This window comes from Mytilus trossulus, chromosome 12, assembly GCF_036588685.1.
Source record: "Mytilus trossulus isolate FHL-02 chromosome 12, PNRI_Mtr1.1.1.hap1, whole genome shotgun sequence".
NCBI lineage: Eukaryota > Metazoa > Mollusca > Bivalvia > Mytilida > Mytilidae > Mytilus > Mytilus trossulus.
In genome coordinates, this window is record NC_086384.1 from 31994300 (window position 1) to 32014795 (window position 20496).

The 20496-nt window shown below is 32.6% G+C and overlaps 2 pseudogenes; both read right to left on the reverse strand.

The window, feature by feature from the left end:
• Positions 1 to 20496, reverse strand: part of LOC134692365 (methionine--tRNA ligase, cytoplasmic-like) — a 131970-nt pseudogene that overhangs the window by 20123 nt on the left and 91351 nt on the right.
• Positions 1790 to 13110, reverse strand: LOC134693490 (uncharacterized; annotated as a pseudogene).

The following is a 20496-nucleotide window of genomic DNA, read 5'->3' on the forward strand; positions in this document are numbered from 1 at the left end:
AAACATCTTTTTAAATTCCTCTATTTTACAAGCTTCTATTTTCTGGAACAATGGACTTGGCTGCAAAAAAAAAATACTTCATGATTCATACTAAATCTAGATACAGTGAAACCTGATTAAACCGAACCCTGAATAAACCGGAAACCTGTCTAATCCAAACTTGTTCTGAAGACTAATCATATCACATTTTATGCATTGTGAATCTGATGAAACCGAATACCTGCCAAAACCGAACAAAATCTTAAGTCCCGAAAGGGTTCGGTTTAGTCAGGTTTTACTGTATATGACCCAAGAAAACATGGCACAACCTATGTCCTTTTCCAAAATATGTTTTCCTTTATGTAGATAACACAATAAAGAAATATAGCATAACGCTGTGCTGAAGACCCATTGGTGGCCTTCAGCTGTTGTCTGCTCTTTGGATGGGTTGTTGTCTTTTTAACATATTCCCTATTTCCATTCTCAATTTGAAATAAACAGTAAATTGTAAAAGAATGAAAATTTATATCTAAATGAATTCTCAGGAAAAGTAAGTTTGTGACAAAACTTTGTTCTACCGCCAAGATGTGTTGTGAGTGCACGTGCCAATGAGACAACTCTCCATCCAAGTGATTAAATGACTAGTGTAAAACAATTAAAACAGGAAAACCAATGGTCTAATCTATATAAAACACATATGAACCACACTAACAAACAACAACCACTGAACAACAGGCTCCTGACTTAGAGCATAAAATAACCTTCTTTTAAAATTGCTCTAATTATGTACAAATAGATCTACATTTGATCTCATTGTTCACAAGTAACTGAGATCAACACAACAGCAGCTGAATGACGTGTCCTCTACAACTGACATTACAACTTAATATATACATATACTTTTATAAATTGTTACTTGGATGGAGAGTTGTCTCATTGGCACTCATACCCCATCTTCCTATATCTATATATAAGTAAGGTGAAAGTTTCTTACCATTCCTATTTTATGACCCGGTGGCAGGTGGCATACAAACTCTCTACATATATATCAAAGTAAGGTGAAAGTTTCTTACCTTTCCTATTTTATGTCCTGGTGGCAGGTGGCATACAAACTCTCTACATATATATCAAAGTAAGGTGAAAGTTTCTTACCTTTCCTATTTTATGTCCTGGTGGCAGGTGACATACAAACTCTCTATATTCAACATTAGAGTCTGGTGGGGTGTTTAACTGTGTCTGTATAGTCTGACTTGTCTCTGGCATATAGGGTTGTAGTAACACAGACAAAAGATTGGCAATGTTGACAGCTAAACTAACAACTGTTCCCGATCTTGACCTAAAGATAAGAGTATACAACTTAAAGGTGGATCAGGGAACATAGCTAGTTCATTTATATATTTCAGAGTTTAGTATGACGTTCATTATTACTGAACTGGGACAAATTTTTGTTTAGGGGCCAGCTGAAGTACGCCTCCTGGTGCATGATTTTTCTCATGGTGTTGAAGACCCATTGGTGGCCTTCCACTTTTTTCTGTTCTTTGGTCTGGTTGTTGTCTCTTTGACACATTCCCCATTTCCATTCTCAATTTTTTATCTATATGTAACCTCTTTTTATAAAGTAATAGTTATTGCAGTATTAACATATTTTATCAATTTTGTCATCTTGGGTTGTAAAACCAATACAAATAACACATAACAATCAAAAACAAGTTACTGTCCATGTTCACATTAATCCATCTATAAATTTCCAAATTATACAATTTCTCGTTTATTAGCTGGTAATAATAACAAATAGACACATGTAAATAACTTACTTGTCGTCTGCGCTATCTTTAACTAAGACCCATGGTTTCTTAGACTGCATGAACTGGTTACCTAATCTGGATATGCTCATTATGTTACGTATGGAGTCTCTCAATCTAAAATACAGGAATGCAACTGTGACTTTTATTGCAAAAAAATTCAATTTGATTTGTTGGTAAAATCATAAGCAGGATGTTTTAATTTGACAACACATTTTATCTTAAAGTATTTCTCTGAAAGTTTTAGGTTTTTATTGAAAGAGCTTTTTTCTCTCTTTTTTTTGGTAAAAAAAAAATGAACACATTTTTCAATTTGCATTTGCACTGCTAACATTGTTGATTATTGTTAACCGACTGTGCTTTGCTGTCAATTTGTAAGATAAAATATCTTACCATTTAAAGTGTTATAACTGATGAAATAACCTACAGGTCCTCAGAATTTGACTTATATGTAGTTCGAACTTACATTGCCTGTTCCATATTATCAATGTATGTTTGTAATTCCCTGTTTATAAGGGCCAACAGCTGCTTATCTTCATCTCTAAGATTCATTTCCTGGATAACTCCACAACATTTGTCACTGAGAAACTTCAACCCCCTAGCAAAATTTTTTTTTTAATCTTACTGTTAACATCAAATATATAAATGTCTTTTTTGTGAACAAAAAAAAAACCATTCCTATTGTCATTTTTTTATTTTTTTATATATTGTTTGAACATCATGCATTTCATATAGTATTTGTTTTTTTAAATAACTATATTGAGTAACCTGAATGCATTAAATGGCCTTTGTTAGGCTTGTATTATTTTTAATTTTAGTTTTTTGTGTATAATTTGGAGTTTAGTATGGCGTTCATTATCACTAAACTGGTATATATATTTGTTTAGGGGCCAGCTGAAGGATGCCTCCGGGTGCGGGAATTTCTCGCTGCATTGAAGACCTTCTGCTGTTGTCTGTTCTGTGGTCGGGTTGTTGTCTCTTTGACACATTCACTATTTCCTTTCTCAATTTTAATGTATAGGATAAAGTAATTTTCTTCTTTTACTATTAAATGTAGGGCTATGTCTTTTGATTTTTCTTTTTTCTACAATGTTATGATAATCACTGATTTTACTTTTAAATTATTCCAAATCTTGACTTCTGGTTTGAATTCATACTTAATGTCTTAGATTCAGATTCTTGTACCTGTTAATGAAGTTTCCAAGATTGTTTAGAAGTTCACTGTTATTTTTCAACAAGAAATCATCCCAACTGAAGCTGCTATCCTGCAATGAATATGAGCCTTTAAAATTATAACTTTGATGAATCGGTACAAACTTCTAAAAAAACTTTATTTATTAACACAAGTGTCCATTAAAAATGTATTCAAGTGTCATTTCATAAATCCTATTTTTTAACAGCCTTTGTCTAACCTATAACTAAATTTAATTGAACTAATTGCTATAAACCAAAATTATAAATTTCCAACAAGTTCCTGTTTACTGTAAATTTAGAAACTACTGCCAGGTTTTTAATAATGCTAATAATGCCACTGGTTGAGTTTTGCAATATTTAGAACTTGCATTCTGATATTGGATACATATATATGTTAGCAGCTTTTCCTGCACTCCCAATAATTAATTGTGTATATTTGTCCATTCTTCAAAAATTGCAATTATAAATGTATGCAATAATTTTAGAATCTACAATGTATATCAAATATAAAATAAATCATTACTGTAAAACAAATATAGATCTTTATTTGTAATGTTTCTTGTGCATGGATTGAACAGACAAGCTCAGTGTTGACAGGCTTATGGTACAGCAGTGTCCCTCTAAACTAAGAATATATCCTCTTACTTGATGATAAAGCATCATACAGAATATGAATGAATTTTACCTGTGATTCTGGCCTGACATACAGTAAGTAAAATCTGAAGATATCAGCAGGTAGCCCTGTGTCATTGGCTTGGTTTCCAAACACACATGTTCCACGAATTTTGGAAAATTTGCCATCTTCGTAGTTCAGGTACTCTAGTGGAAGAAAAGACAATTATCTTTATATGATATCAAGTTATAACTTTCAATGTCATTAACAAGTTACTGTAGATTCATTATTATTAGTTGGATACCAATTCTAGTGAATTTCGTGGGTACAGATAAGCTACAAAATTGAATGTTCAAACGAATGATAAAATTTTCTATTAGGTTTGTATGAAAACTTAGGCAAAACCATGAAATTAAATATACATGAAAGTTTTCATTCATCCATGAAATTTGGTACCCAAGAAAATAAAATTGCATATCTAGATTAAATTGAGAATGGGAAATGAGGAATGTGGCAAAGAGACAACAACCTGACCAAAATGCAAAAAAAAACAGACAAAGGCTACCAATGGGTCTTCAGTACAGCAAAATATCCTGCACTTGGAGGCCTTCATCAGCTGGTCCCTAAACAAAAATGTGATACTCAACCAATTGCATTAATGAACACTTCATGATTAGTTCTGAATTTACAGTATCAAGTTGATATAATTAAAACTGTGGCCTTGAAATCAGCAAACAAATTATAAAAAAGTTCCAGTTTTTAACTTCATAGAAATATGTCTACCACCAAACTTTTTATTTTTTTATTTTTCCTTATCAAAAGGTTAATATGTGAGTCATTCACTTTTATTAAATCTGGAAAATTTCTTTAAAAAACATATTCTAAAGATTATTGTCCTGCTAAATGTTATATTTTATTCATTATCACATTTCTGAAGGAAACTTAACCATTCAATTAACACTTTTAACTGGAAACCTTTATTTGCATTTTCTTTTTTATAAATATTAATCTTTTAAAGTAATATATATTTAAACAATATACACATTGTGTGCTTGGATAATTTAAAGGGCCTTCAATATTGTTAGTGTATGTTTTAGCAGGGAAAAAATGCTGTTTTGGCAACAACAAAACTAACTGCTTGATTCCTCGTGTATAAACCATTTTATCACCAGATAATTTATTTAATAAAGCGAGAAAAAAAAATCATATTTAAGTGAGGAAAAAAAAAATCTTATTGTTAACCGGTACCCATTTATTAGATAAAATAAAAGAATCATGACAAATTACAATGTCAAAACAGCAAATTGTCTTTTGACATGTTCATAATTGCAACAATCAATACGGTGGCCTTCAGATCAGCAACCATATTAGGTACCATTTTTTAACTTCTGAGTCATATGTCACCAAACAATTAGCATTTTCTTTTTTATATAAATTAATCCTTTAAATTAATATATATTTAAACAATTTACACATTGTGTCCTCCGATTAATTAAAGGGCCTTCAATATTGGCAGAATATGTTCAAGGTAGAAAAACGGGCCGTTATAGCAACAATCAAAATTTGACGGTGATTGCTAAAGTGAAACCATTCATTGAGAGTAATGGTATACTGACATAAGAGGGACATAAAAATAAAAATGCCATTTTTCGGATGAACTAACAATCAAAAATTTCTTGCACGTTGATCTTTTTACAGATTTCACGAAACACAACAAACGTTGTTTCACATCTACACGTAGAATAAAAATGGCAAAACACATTGCACGAAAATAACCCTTTACCACCCTCACATAAGGGCTATCTAACCACAGTAACTCCAAATGGAACTTTTGTTAGTGGAAGCCATATGAATTATGTGTATCACTAGGAAAAAATTATGACAAATAAAAAATATAGTATGCCAAAACATAAATTACAGATTATCGTTGATCATCTCAACGAGAGCGATTTTCTCGCTTGAGCCTGTACGGCGAAAGCGAGAAAAGCAATCGAGTTGAGATGACCAATGATAATCTGTTTATCGCTATTTTATCTGTGTTAACGTTGTCAATTTCATTAGCAACACTTTGTGTCTCCTTAGTTTCTAGTGATAATTTTCCACCTCAAGCAGGGAGTATGATATGAAAAATATCACAAAAAAAGTTCAAAGGAAAAATGCACAAAATAGCTATGATTAACAGTATATGATGATGATCCTATGGATGGGTCATCATCAAACACTGTTAGTTATGTGTTTTGCATAAACTATACTTTTTACAACCCATTTATCGTAGGATTATTTTCTTATTTTAGCAAAAGTTTCGTTGATATGATAGAGTAATTTTATAGAAGATTTAGGGAAAAAATTGCAAGTATGGATAATGGATGATTGATGACAATCAAAAATGCCAAGTAATGGTCCACAAGGTCGGGTGAGCTAATAATGAGGTCAAACACTACTAACAAAAGTAAGATGAATACTTAAGACTATTAAAACAGTCATATATATATTAAAACAGTCATATATATGTTAGCGGCAATAAGTGAAATAAGGCATTAAGCTTAAATCCTAGGCAATAAGCTAACGCCTAGGCATTAAGTTATTGCCTGAAATTTTCAGGCATTAAGCTTATTTCCTGAAATCTGATGATGAGTATTCAACCTATTGCCAAACATAAATTAAGGTAATAAGTGAAATCTGGAATGTATGGATATTCGGTGATTTATTCTTGATATAAAGGAGTTTCTTAATTATATTCTTAGGGACGACATCAAAAGATCGATGTAGGATACAAAACTTAAATCAAATAGTTTGGGGTTGGGGGGGGGGGGGTTAAAATTCTGCAAGTTTTGTATATCTAAAATCGATTTTTACATATATCCCTATTGGTAAATCAATTTTTCCCAAATTAAGTTAAGAGGGGAGGTGGGGGTCAGTGAAAAAACTATGTGAATTAAGTTTTTTTTATCCTACATTGAACTTTTGATGTCGTCCCTTATCTTATTATACATTCATTTGACAGATCTTCAAATTTTAGTGTTTTTCATATTCAAAACAGCATTAGATACAGTTTTTTTGGTGGTATTACAAAAGAATAAAAAAGATTTTTAAAAAAGTAATTGTATCCAATTGAAAAGGAAAGGGGTGAGATTCTATTATTATTTCAAAATGTTTACACTTAACTAGTCGAGCTGGTTTGAACTGCTCAAAAGTAGACAAAATTGAGATATGCTTTTTTGCTCACACCATGTGCCCTAGAGAAAAGTACCATGATGTGTTGGCAAAAATTTTGGAATCATCAGAAAAGAAAGCAAAAAAGCTTACTACAATTTAACCAGGTGCTCCGCAGGGCGCAGCTTTATACGACCACAGAGGTCGCTCTCTGAACAGTTGGGGCAACTTATGGACACAACATTCAAGCTTGATACAGCTCTGAATTTGGATTGTCATCAAATTCTTGACATAATATGAGTTTCTAACACAAAACAAATGTCAAGATCTTACAAATCTATTATGCAATATTGTGCAATTAAAGATTTCTTCTTCAAACTTTTCAAAAATGTGGAATTTGAGAAACTCAGAATTTTTTTTTGAAAACTACCAACCCCTTTTTTTTGCAATAACCCCCAAACTCATTACTAACCATCCTTTAATGGTATGGAAACTTGTGGTATAATTCAGAGAGATTCATCCACTTAAACACAAGTTATTGTTTGAAAACTACAAAAATGGTTATTTTGGGCCCCCTTTTGGACCCCTTATTCCTAAACTATTTGGACCATAACCCCCAAAATCAATCCCTACTTTCCTTTAGTGGTATTGAACCTTCTGGTAAAACTTTATAGTGATCCATTCACTTAATCTAAAGTTATTGTCCGGAAAACCTAGTTTTTCCCCTTTGTTTACCCTAATTTCGCCTTTTTTTTGCCCCTGATTCCAAAACATTTTGAGCCATAACCCCCAAAGTCATAACTAACCATCCCTTCATAGTATGGAAACTTGTGGTATAATTTCAGAGAGATTAATACACTTACTTAAAAAAAAATCAATCCCAACCTTCCTTTAGTGGTATTAAACCTTCTGGTAAAAATAGAGATCCATTCACTTAATCTAAAGTTATTGTCCGGAAAGTAAATGTGTCTTCGGACGACGACGACGACGACATGATACCATTATACGACGCAAATTTTTTTGCAGTCGTATAAAAAGTTATGTAATTTTTACCATTGGAGATTTTGAGAGTTTGATAGCTAAAGTCAACAAGAATGATGAGGTAAATTAAAAAAATTATGTCTTCCTAGATAATTCTATGGTATTTTGATTTGATGGATTTTCAATTAAATCCCAATTTTTGGTGCGCCCTGTAAACTGCAAAGTGACAATGGTCCTGAATTCACAGCTTTGGTCATATCCGAGTTAAAATTAATGTGTTCAGAACTTGTTGTTCATGGGAAGCCAAGACTTTCCTGAGCACAGGGTAGAGCGATCGAATGGAGATATCAATGACATGCTAACTGCATGGATGAGGGACAATGAAGCAACGAAGTGGTCAACTGGAATCAAAACTGACTTTCTCGCCCCTTTTCCCTCTTTAAAAAAAATCCAGGATCTGCACTTACGAAGAATCAGATGCAGATCAATGCCACAAAGACCGTTCAAAATCAACATGCATATGCAACACGGATTCATTTTGTATTCCACTGTAAGTAATTGCAAATAACTAATTATTCTACAAATATTGTTTTATCGATATTTTAATGAATTTAATTCATTCAGGTCAATGATACGGGCAATGCTGCTGTAGCTTCAACATTTGGAAAACTCCTAGGAACATTTGGATCAAATGAGATAGGCATCTCATGAGATGAGCATCTGTAGGCAAAATTGAATATTAGAATACGAAATCAATTGTGAAACAAGTTGTGTTCGTGTGGCAGCAACCCATCAGTCATCGTCATTTTCAAATACGCATGTAAATCAAAATGTTTAAGTAGCTGGTGCAGATGCACGATAAACAGGAGACAGTGCAAACGCAGTTTCACAATTTTGATAACAAAGGATTTTAACTCAAATTTCTATCAAGTTATCATATTTTTTACGGTATTACTTGATGATATTGATGTAAAGGATAACATATTTAATTAGTGATTTTATTTCCGGTAGATGATATTTTAAACTTCAGTTCTCATAATGGTATTATGTAACACATGTAAAAAAAATTAAATGAATAAATATCTTGATTTGCTCACATTTATATTTTATGCAATAAGCTTAATGCCTGCACACATTTTTTTAGCTTAAATCCTAGGGTTTAAGACTAATGCCAAACATCATTTAGGCATTAGACTTACTGCCTAGGCGTTCGCTTATTGGCTAGTATTTAAGCTTAATGCCTAATTTCACCTATTGCCACTAACATATACATTAAAACAGTCATATATTAAGATTGCTAATCAAATCTTTCTACCTCATTAAACATGTTAAATATCAATCAGATGAAATAGTCATTGCTGTTTTAGCAAGGTAATTTTTCCAACAGATCAAGTACTTATTTTTAACCTTCAGAGTTTAGTCATATACAATAAATTTATATATAAAAAAAAAGCCTTTTTGATATAAAGTTACTGTTTAAGTTATTAGCATTTATTAAAAAGGAGATTTTCTGCTTCACAAATTATCCAAAGATCAACCATCAATTTTCTTTTACAGATCATTGCAAAAATTTTGAATGTCAATATCAATTCAATTGTCACATTTCATGGAATATTGAAAACTTCACGGACACTTTAATAGGTGATCTGTTTTTGTCTCTATTTTGTCCTTCATATGATAATAACCTTATCAGTTTAATCTATATCTAGTTTTAAAAGGAATTCAATTATCAAACGCCGTAAAATTTTACACATTTTAATGGTATCTTTAAACAACAGTAGAAAACTGACATATCAGCAAGTGTCCTTGCACTTATTATATTTGAAACAAGAAGAGAAGCAAATACAAATAAACCAAAATATTTGCTTTTACAGTTTTCTCCATCTTCAATACTTTCAACCAAACACTTATAATTATTTCTAAGTAGGTAACTGACAATTTCAGCCATAGAGACTATTCGCTGATCATTTCTGCCATTTAAAGTTTATCTCTAGTATAATGATTTTCAAAATAAAAGCCAAAATTCAGAAAATTGGCAAAAATCATTATTAACAGCTAATTTGTTCATCATTTGAATGTGATTCTCAAAGTTATTAACATTTACTAAATGGAAGTTTCTAATTTACAAATTATCCAAAGATCAAAATCAAGTTCATCTATAGATCTTTATCTCCAGGTAAAAAAACTTTTTCTCCAGGCAAATTTGACTCTCAAAGTAATTACATTTGAGCTGAATTAGGTAGAAATTGACCATATGCAAATTTTAATAAATATCAATACATCTGTTAAACTATTTCTGTTTGAAACAATCTCCTAGCAAAGTCTGCAAAAGTGCTTTGAAAATTGAGTTTGTTATAAGAAGCCTTGGGTTTTCCAATAATTTTGGCTAAAGCATCACTGAAGAGACATTGATTGTCGAAATACACATCTGGTGTTGAAAAATTGGTACTTGTAACATAAATTGGATGTTTTCCTTTGATGTTTTAATGAAATAATTTGCTTAAAAAGTGTGTCGAGTGAAAACCATGGTATAATATATGCAAATTTATGTTGTACCATACTTGCTAATTAAATATGCAGCTCAACTAGAATCCAAAGGAATAAAGGCGGAGCTTAGCTATGGAACAACATATTCATGTTCATGTTATTCCATGGCTGAAGCTCCACCCCATTTTTTGAAAGATATCCGCCTCTGAAATATTTTGGAAACAGAAAAAAAAGTGAAAGGTCATGAACATTTATTTGTTTCATTTGTAACACAAAGCAATAAGTCAATTGTAACACAACACATCGCAAGAAACATGTTTTAAACTCAAAACAAAAATTGCTTTTCACTAGCTCCCGTAAGTTGAAAAAAGATAAGAAAAGTTCCTTCTTTCAGTTTTGAAAAAAAATAATAAAAAATTGTTCCATTGCGAAAATTCCAATTAACTTTCTTTTAACAAATGTTTAAGTGAAAGAAAAATTGTAGTTGTTAAAATGTACAGTTCCACTTGTGTAAGTAATATCATTCAAACATTTTAGGCGCGTTGAAATGTCACTACAATTTGCGGAATTTTCAGTGTTGACTGGTTCCAGTTTTGTACACTTGAAAGGTGGCTCCTCAACTTCCAATTCATTATGGGTAACAGAAACTGTATCAATACTTGGTGGATTTAACACAGAAGACACTTTTTGCTCTATTTCATCAGTTTTTGATTTGTATGCCCTTACAGCTGACGACCTGTGTCCAGTACGATCCATTATTGTTTGTTCATCTACACCTGCTTTGTACAATGCTGTATATATTCATGTTCATGTTATTCCATGGCTGAAGCTCCACCCCATTTTTTGAAAGATATCCGCCTCTGAAATATTTTGGAAACAGAAAAAAAAGTGAAAGGTCATGAACATTTATTTGTTTCATTTGTAACACAAAGCAATAAGTCAATTGTAACACAACACATCGCAAGAAACATGTTTTAAACTCAAAACAAAAATTGCTTTTCACTAGCTCCCGTAAGTTGAAAAAAGATTAGAAAAGTTCCTTCTTTAAGTTTTGAAAAAAAATAATAAAAAATTGTTCCATTGCGAAAATTCCAATTAACTTTCTTTTAACAAATGTTTAAGTGAAAGAAAAATTGTAGTTGTTAAAATGTACAGTTCCACTTGTGTAAGTTATATCATTCAAACATTTTAGGCGCGTTGAAATGTCACGACAATTTGCGGAATTTTCAGTGTTGACTGGTTCCAGTTTTGTACACTTGAAAGGTGGCTCCTCAACTTCCAATTCATTATGGGTAACAGAAACTGTATCAATACTTGGTGGATTTAACACAGAAGACACTTTTTGCTCTATTTCATCAGTTTTTGATTTGTATGCCCTTACAGCTGACGACCTGTGTCCAGTACGATCCATTATTGTTTGTTCATCTACACCTGCTTTGTACAATGCTGTTGCGCACGTCCTCTTCCCAGAATGATTTGTGTAATTTCCAGTTAAACCCGCTTTTTGACACATCTCTTTCATTAACCCTTCTAGTTTATTTACACCAAGCGGCTGCTTTCCATACCGGATTGTATTTCCGACCATAGCCAAAGGTTTTCGATAAAAGCATTCATCATCACCAAGCATGTTGAGATATGTCTCAAAAATGTTGTACATACACCTAGGTCCTGAAAATGAATTATAAAACTAAAAATAATACAAATATTGTATATATGGCGATTTTAAGAAATAATCAGTTACCGTAGGTAAACTTAGTACATGTATAACGGAGGGGTACCACGATTTGCACAATTTCGAAAAGTGATAAAAATATATATCTTCATTAAAAGCAGTTGCATTGTCTTTTATTGATGAGTATTTTGCAATTTGAGAGTTAAACTATAAAACCAGGTTCAATCCATCATTTTCTACATACAAAAATTCCTGTATCAAGTCTTGAATATGACAGAAGTGTTCGATTCGGTTGATTTTGTCACTTTACATACGATAACGGGCTTTGCGCTTTACATTTTCAATTTTAAAACTTACGGTGGATGGGAGATAACTCTTGTAAAGAATGCAGTTTTTCGTCAGTCGTGATAGACAGAGCAAACACAAAAAATTGTAAGAAACATGAATTTGTTAGTGATCAAATAGATGGAACTTCACTATACACTTCTCACGCTCCCTAATTACTATTTTACTGTTTAGTGTTTGGTAATATAAGCCTTAAAAATATGATTCATCAATGAATAATTAAATAATTAAATAAAGTTTCAAATTCATTAAATAACGAGTTAAAGCAGTTTGCCAAGAAATTCTTAATTGTAAATGTTTTAGCATTTTTAATGAAAGGAACAACATGCAAAATAATTATATTTACAGTACGATATCTTGATTATTAACAATAAAACAAAACTTACCGTCATTAGAATAAAGTTTTATATCATTGTTGCTAATTTTCATATGAGCCAGACCACCGTTGAAAGTTTTGTTGTTACGGCCAATAAATCTAATGTATTTCCCCTTTCCGTCTTCTCCAAGTTCAAACTGAGAACATTGCAAATTCCTATGTTCATCCCTACCCCTCAAGCCAAACATTTTACAGGCATAATAAAAAACAGTATACTGAAGTGTTGTTGAATTTGATTGTCCAAAACACCAGATGACCACAACATTTCCTCATCTTCCTCCGATATTGCGTCGGCCTTTTTTTGTTTAGTCCCCAGTCCTTTCGCCAGCAAATATTTCATTCTTGCATCAAGCACTTTGCGAAATTGTGCAAATGTGCCGTCTTTTTCATCAAAGAAGTTAACATGAAATAATTTGTTGTCCTTGCAATGTCTCATTAAACCACAGACGATGTAATACAACGACTTCGGAGGATATTCGTCTCCCGTTTTTTTTTTAGCCTCCAAAACAAATCTGTTATTTCAACACCGTTTTGTCTTCTAGCTGCCCGCCATTCATTAAACACTTTTATAGCCCACTTTGTGTTCTTTTGTGTATTCGGGTTGGTTTGCGAAGTTATTAGTTTATCGATCTCGTCAGCAGAAACACATGTAGAAAAACGATTAATCCCTGGGTTCATGGGGTTTTCGACTCCGCTGGGATTTGGTTCCCGGGCCAAATAACCAAGTTCAAATGTTCCCAAGTCAAAATTTTCTTCGCCCTCAACATCGTATACGTTCATTGCTTGTGAAATTGTCAAATTGACATCCATTATATTTGCTGCCTGAGAAATAGCCAGATCGTCAAAATAGTCGGCCTCAATCTCTGGAGAACAGACTGCCAACTTGATATCATCTTCGATTTCGGTCGCGACTTGAGATAATTGAATATCTTCCTCTATTTCGGCCGCAATTTGTGATAAATGAACATCGTCTTCCATTTCAGCTGCCATTATAATGAGTTCGCTTTCCTCATAATCCAATAAATCGGGAAGTTCTGCCATTTTTTTCTCTTTCTGCAAATTGTGCGGCGGGCTTTCTAAATGAAACACGCAGATTATACACGAGGCGCAAAAGTGACTTGCGCGAGCTTACTTTTCATTGGATAAAACTGTAACGTGACCAATTTCCAATATAAGTTCAAGGTCTTCAAAGCTGTCAATCATTTTATTTATATTACAAATTTTATATACCATGTGTTTTACTCATTAACATATTTAAACAAACTCATCCTTCGGATTCGTTTGTTTAAATATGTTAACTCGTAAGAACCATGGTATATATAGTACATGTACTATTCATGTTATTATTAAATTGGAAAATTTCTTATTTACCAATTATCCAAAGATCAACATCAAATCCCTTAACAGATCTTTTCCTGGTGGTAAAAGTTGTCATTCAAGGCAAATTTATCCATATGATTTTTTAAATGTAACTCTCCAAGTTTATATTTAGGAATTCATTTCTTTCTGTCATGCTCTATGCACATTTTAACATGGGTAGGCAATATATTTGTTGGTATTTTACCCTGAGTGTTAGAAAGGTGTAAAATATGATCAAAAATAATGCCTACCCATTTTAAAAAGTGCATAGAGCATTCCATGAAGGAATTATTTCGATTCAAATAGGACACATACAGTACTTTTATAGGTCAAAGCATACGAAAATGTCTTAGGAATATTTGGCTATTCCTGTTTCCTCCCCATGCATTATGAATATTTCCATATTAAATAAGTTTAAAAACTAATAGCAGAGTTAATTTATGATGTTTTAATAACAATATATCATAACATTTTATGTAAGCAGCTAAAACAAGTGAAACTGCGAGCTACTGCTCACTGATGATACCCCCGTCGCAAGTGGATAATATTAATAGTGTAAAAATATGGAAATGTTCGGTAAACAGGAAATTGTCGAGTGATCAATCTGAAAACGCATCACACGGTATAGCTGACTTATATAAATCCTGAAACGAAATTTCAGAAATCCTTGTATTGTAGTTCCTGGGAAAATGTGACGAAAATTTTCAACTTGGCTATCATGTGTAAAATCATACAAGTGTTCGGTAAACAGGAAGTTGTCGAGTGATCAATCTGAAAACGCATCACACGGTATAGCTGACTTAGATAAACCCTGAAACCAAATTTCAGAAATCCTTGTATTGTAGTTCCTGAGAAAAATGTGACGAAAATTTTCAACTTGGTTATCATGTGTAAAATCATACAAGTGTTCGGTATTGTAGTTCCTGAGAAAAATGCGACGAAAAATATTCATGGGACGAACGGACTGACTGACGGAAGGACAGACATTATGTGTAAAATCATACAAGTGTTTGGTAAACAGGAAGTTGTCGAGTGACCAATCTGAAAACGCATCACACGGTATAGCTGACTTAGATAAACCCTGATACCAAATTTCAGAAATCCTTGTATTGTAGTTCCTGAGAAAAATGTGACGAAAATTTTCAACTTGGTTATCATGTGTAAAATCATACAAGTGTTCGGTATTGTAGTTCCTGAGAAAAATGCGACGAAAAATATTCATGGGACGAACGGACTGACTGACGGAAGGACAGACATTATGTGTAAAATCATACAAGTGTTCAGTAAACAGGAAGTTGTCGAGTGATCAATCTGAAAACGCATCACACGGAATAGCTGACTTAGATAAACCCTGAAACAAAATTTCAGAAATCCTTGTATTGTAGTTCCTGAGAAAAATGCGACGAAAAATATTCATGGGACGGACGCACTGACTGACGGAAGGACAGACAGAGGTAAAACAGTATACCCCCCCCCCCCTTTTTTTTAAAGCGGGGGTATAATAAATTTTATTTTACTAGGATAAACATGAAAATAGCGAGAATGTTTAAAGTAAGTCTGTGTTTATGTGTCAAACATATTTTGTGTTAATCAGAACATGGCTTTGTGTACAAGGTGAAATAATGACGTCACATACGAATAGCATTTTTTATGTAGGAAAATTTCTAATTTACAATTTTTTAAAGATCAACATGAAATCCATTTACAGATTGATTCATGCTGGTAATAATCGTCATTCAAGTCAAATTATCCATATGATTTAAATGTTACTCTCCAAGTTATAAGCATTTATTAAATGAGAGACTTTATAAATTACAAATCATTCAAAGATCAACATCAAATCCTGATACAGATCACTGCCAACATTGTGAATGTCAATACCTATTCAATCAATTGTCACATTTCAGGGGATACTTATCACTTATGTCTTTATTTTATCCTTCATATATTCCAAACTGTTTTCAAAACCTTATTTGTTAATTTTTCTTTTGTCTTTATCTTATTCTTCATATGTTACAAACTGTTTTCAAAATCTCATCTGTTAATTTTCTTTTGGATTCATTCTTATCCTTCAAATGTTTGAAACTTTTCCCATAATCTTATCTGTTAATTTTACATCTAGTTATAGAGGAAATATAATTATTTATCACCTAAAGGTTTTACACATTTCAAGGCCATCTTTAAACAATAACTATCCAACAATTTGGTCAATTGAACAACAAGCTATATATAAATTTTGACCTTCTGAACATTTCTGCCTTTGTCAGATTTTCTATATCTATAATGCACGATTTTCAATATTATAGAACAGGGCTTTCAAATCTTTTGGAATAAGGAGGCACCTTTAAGTAAAGTAGCAACTAATGTAGCTATCATGTGTAATTACCTGTAGTTATCATGTGTATTTACCTGTAGCTATCATGTATAATTACCTGTAGCAATCATGTGTAACTACCTATAGCTATCATGTGTAATTACCTGTAGCTATCAGGTGTAATTATCTGTAGCTATTAGGTGTAATTACCGTTAGAAATCATGTGCATTTACATGTAGCTATCAGGTGTAACAAACTGTAGCTATCAAGTGTAATTACCTATAACTATCATGTGTAATTACCTGTAGCAATCATGTGTATTCACCTGTAGCTATCATGTGTAATTCCATGTTGCTATCAAGTATAACAAGTGAAACTGCGAGCTACTGCTCACTGATGATACCCTCTGCCGCAAGTGGATAATATTAATAGTGTAAAAATATGCAAGTGTTCGGTAAACAGGAAGTTGTCGAGTGATGAATCTGAAAACGCATCACACGGTATAGCTGACTTATATAAATCCTGAAACCAAATTTCAGAAATCCTTGTATTGTAGTTCCTGAGAAGAATGTGACGAAAATTTTCAACTTGGCTATCATGTGTAAAATCATACAAGTGTTCGGTAAACGGGAAGTTGTCAAGTGATCAATCTGAAAACGCATCACACGGTATAGCTGTCTTAGATAAACCCTGAAACCAAATTTCAGAAATCATTGCATTGTAGTTCCTAAGAAAAATGCGACGAAACATATTGATGGGACGGACGGACTGACTGACGGACTGACGGAAGGACAGACAGAGGTAAAACAGTATACCCCCTTTTTTAAAGCGGAATATTCAATATACGGACGGACTGATTGACGGACTGACGGACTGACGGAAGGACAGACAGAGGTAAAACAGTATACCCCCCCCCCCCCATTTTTAAAGCAGGGGTATAATTACCTGTTTCAATCATGTATAACTACCTATAGCTATCATGTGTAATTACCTGTTGCTATCATTTGTTTGACAACTGTGAAGTTATCGTTAGCTCCTAGCATTGTACACGGGAATATGACAGAATGGAATGGAACATTGTCTTTACCAAGGAAATTATACATATCAACCTTAAAAAACAAAGAATAAAATACAAAATATATTATACAAAAATAAAATATCCTAATTTCTTATCTTAATATGCATATTCAATAATATAGGTCGCCGGATCACTGTCCCTATGTCAAGCTTTCTGCCACTTTGCTCAACAATTATTAATGAGCTAAATCTTAATTTTTTATAAATTGATTTTGTACTAAATGTTGCTATTCCATCACAATAACTAATCTTCAATGGTTTTGGACTTCCTATTTGGTCCTTTTTGTTTTGATTGCTCACAAATGAATTGATATTTTAGCTTCCCAGGTTTTTTGTCTTCAACTTTTTCTGATGAAGAAGATCTAGAAACATTACATTCATTAAAGTATATCCATCTCTTAATGATAGTTAACTTAGTGACACGGTATAGCTGACTTAGATAAACCCTGAAACCAAATTTTAGAAATCATTGTATTGTAGTTCCTAAGAAAAATGTGACGAAAAATATTGATGGGACGGACGGACTGACTGACGGACTGACGGAAGGACAGACAGAGGTAAAACAGTATACCCCCCTTTTTTAAAGCGGAATATTCAATGTACGGACGGACTGACTGACGGACTGACGGAAGGACGGAAGGACAGACAGAGGTAAAACAGTATACCCCCCCCCCCTTTTTAAAGCAGGGGTATAATTACCTGTTTCAATCATGTACAACTACCTATAGCTATCATGTGTAATTACCTGTTGCTATCATTTGTTTGACAACTGTGAAGTTATCGTTAGCTCATAGCATTGTACACGGGAATATGACAGAATGGAATGGAACATTGTCTTTACCAAGGAAATTATCCATATCAACCTTAAAAAACAAAGAATAAAATACAAAATATATTATACAAAAATAAAATATCATAATTTCTTATCTTAATATGCATATTCAATAATATAGGTCGCCGGATCACTGTCCCTATGTCAAGCTTTCTGCCACTTTGCTCAACAATTATTAATGAGCTAAATCTTAATTTTTTATAAATTGATTTTGTACTAAATGTTGCTATTCCATCACAATAACTAATCTTCAATGGTTTTGGACTTCCTATTTGGTCCTTTTTGTTTTGATTGCTCACAAATGAATTTATATTTTAGCTTCCCAGGTTTATTGTCTTCAACTTTTTCTGATGAAGAAGATCTAGAAACATTACATTCATTAAAGTATATCCATCTCTTAATGATAGTTAACTTAGTGACACGGTATAGCTGACTTAGATAAACCCTGAAACCAAATTTCAGAAATCATTGTATTGTAGTTCCTAAGAAAAATGCGACGAAAAATATTGATGGGACGGACGGACTGACTGACGGACTGACGGAAGGACAGACAGAGGTAAAACAGTATACCCCCTTTTTTAAAGCGGAATATTCAATGTACGGACGGACTGACTGACGGACTGACGGACTGACGGAAGGACAGACAGAGGTAAAACAGTATACCCCCCTTTTTAAAGCGGGGGTATAATTACCTGTTTCAATCATGTATAACTACCTATAGCTATCATGTGTAATTACCTGTTGCTATCATTTGTTTGACAACTGTGAAGTTATCGTCAGCTCCTAGCATTGTACACGGGAATATGACAGAATGGAATGGAACATTGTCTTTACCAAGGAAATTATAAATATCAACCTTAAAAAACAAAGAATAAAATACAAAATATATTATACAAAAATAAAATATCCTAATTTCTTATCTTAATATGCATATTCAATAAAATAGGTCGCCGGATCACTGTCCCTATGTCAAGCTTTCTGCCACTTTGCTCAACAATTATTAATGAGCTAAATCTTAATTTTTTATAAATTGATTTTGTACTAAATGTTGCTATTCCATCACAATAACTAATCTTCAATGGTTTTGGACTTCCTATTTGGTCCTTTTTGTTTAAATTGCTCACAAATGAATTTATATTTTAGCTTCCCAGGTTTTTTGTCTTCAACTTTTTCTGATGAAGAAGATCTAGAAACATTACATTCATTAAAGTATATCCATCTCTTAATGATAGTTAACTTAGTGACACGGTATAGCTGACTTAGATAAACCCTGAAACCAAATTTCAGAAATCCTTGTATTGTAGGTCCTGAGAAAAATGTGACGAAAATTTTCAACTTGGTTATCATGTGTAAAATCATACAAGTGTTCGGTATTGTAGTTCCTGAGAAAAATGCGACGAAAAATATTCATGGGACGAACGGACTGACTGACGGAAGGACAGACATTATGTGTAAAATCATACAAGTGTTCGGTAAACAGGAAGTTGTCGAGTGATCAATCTGAAAACGCATCACACGGAATATCTGACATAGATAAACCCTGAAACAAAATTTCAGAAATCCTTGTATTGTAGTTCCTGAGAAAAATGCGACGAAAAATATTCATGGGACGGACGCACTGACTGACGGAAGGACAGACAGAGGTAGAACAGTATACCCCCCCTTTTTTTTTAAAGCGGGGGTATAATAAATTTTATTTTACTAGGATAAACATGAAAATAGCGAGAATGTTTAAAGTAAGTCTGTGTTTATGTGTCAAACATATTTTGTGTTAATCAGAACATGGCTTTGTGTACAAGGTGAAATAATGACGTCACACACGAATAGCATTTTTTATGTAGGAAAATTTCTAATTTACAATTTTTTAAAGATCAACATGAAATCCATTTACAGATTGATTCATGCTGGTAATAATCGTCATTCAAGTCAAATTATCCATATGATTTAAATGTTACTCTCCAAGTTATAAGCATTTATTAAATGAGAGACTTTATAAATTACAAATCATTCAAAGATCAACATCAAATCCTGATACAGATCACTGCCAAAATTGTGAATGTCAATACCTATTCAATCAATTGTCACATTTCAGGGGATACTTATCACTTATGTCTTTATTTTATCCTTCATATATTCCAAACTGTTTTCAAAACCTTATTTGTTAATTTTTCTTTTGTCTTTATCTTATTCTTCATATGTTACAAACTGTTTTCAAAATCTCATCTGTTAATTTTCTTTTGGATTCATTCTTATCCTTCAAATGTTTGAAACTTTTTCCATAATCTTATCTGTTAATTTTACATCTAGTTATA